Consider the following 1,447-nt stretch of genomic DNA (forward strand, 5'->3'; position numbering starts at 1 on the left):
CTGCGCCCGCACGCACCGCAGGTTTCCGCCAGAACAGCAGCAGCTTCTGCGCCGTGCCCATCTGGCTGTAATCAATCGTGACCTGTCTCTCGCCCGTCGGCCCCGCCGGCTGGTGGATGATGCCCGTCTTGAGCAGGACGAGGGCGATGGACGAGATGCAGCACCGCGAGGGCTCCATCGCACGGTAGCCCCACTCGTCCTCGCGATCGAACCCGCTGTGGAGGCAATCAATCTCGGCAAGCAGGAGGCGCGGGCGGGGACGACGCACCTCATGCAGAGCATGTCGATCAAGTGCTGCTCGGCAACGTTGTTCTCCTTGTTGACGTTGCGCTGGAGCGCCGTGAAGATGTTGCGCTTGTGGAGCAGATAGTCGCCGCACTTGCGCTTGAGGGCGAGGAGGGCGTCGTTGGCGATGCCGTTCGCGTTGGTGGCCGCGTCGCCGGCCTTTGGGGGGATGGAAAAGTACTCGAGCTCCTCGCGGAGGACGATGATGGCCTGCTTCGTCAGCAGCGGGTTCTGCGCCGCGGAGGGGCCAAAGTCAGAGGCGGGGGAGCCGCCGCCGTCGACGAGCTGCTGCTGGGCGGCAAAGAGGCCGGGGTCGGAGGGGGTGCCGTAGAACGAGTCTGAGGCGTTGCGGAAGAAGGAGAGGACGTATGAGAAACAGTCCGGATCAAACTGGTGACAGGATTCAGCGGACCTTCGCATGGATCACGGCCAAATGACCAATAGAATACGCACGTCGACAGCGTAGAGCTCCTCGTAGTCGTCATTATCGCCCCCATCTGATAAGGCTGCGCTCTGACGGCTTAGGACGAGGCCGTTTGGAAAGAGGCAGAGCAGGACGGATTCGGGAAGGTTCATGATGGTCTCGCGGTCCACGGAAAAGCGTTTGCCGCGCAGGTCGAGGAGCAGCCGGGTCAGGAGGTGCGGCTGCAGATTCGTCTGCACGGGGGTCTGGGAGACCTGGGTGATGGGCGAATTTGCGAGGCTGAGGGCGGCCATCGCGTTGGTGGGAGACGAGGAGGAGAGCTGGATGGGATGGCCGCTGCCAGAGGACGCGGCGCGCACCGAGGTTGCGCTGTGGTCACGCGGGGGGCCAAGCGGGGCCAAACAGCGCACGGCGGGGACGGATTTCGGGCGGCGCCGAGCGGGAGTGGTGATATTGCCTCCGCTGGCGGGTGGCTGCCGGTGTTCGCGGGGAGGGGAGGGGAGGGGGGGGTGCGTGCGCATTGCGTAGTGTGATGAGCCTGATATGTCGACATGTGGGCAAGAGGCACGGCCAGAACTGGGTGGCACGAGCGAATGGCGTGGGCCGGCAAGAGCCTGCAGACATGAGAAATGCTGATTTAATCCATGCTGGTACTCTGTCACTCGCCACCGTCGCCGTCGCCGTCGCTCACGCCGTCTTTCCCAGAGTTGCAACAGAGAGCAGCAGCAGCAGCGGCAG

This window comes from Fibroporia radiculosa (genome assembly GCF_000313525.1).
Source record: "Fibroporia radiculosa TFFH 294 genomic supercontigs, scaffold15076, whole genome shotgun sequence".
NCBI lineage: Eukaryota > Fungi > Basidiomycota > Agaricomycetes > Polyporales > Fibroporiaceae > Fibroporia > Fibroporia radiculosa.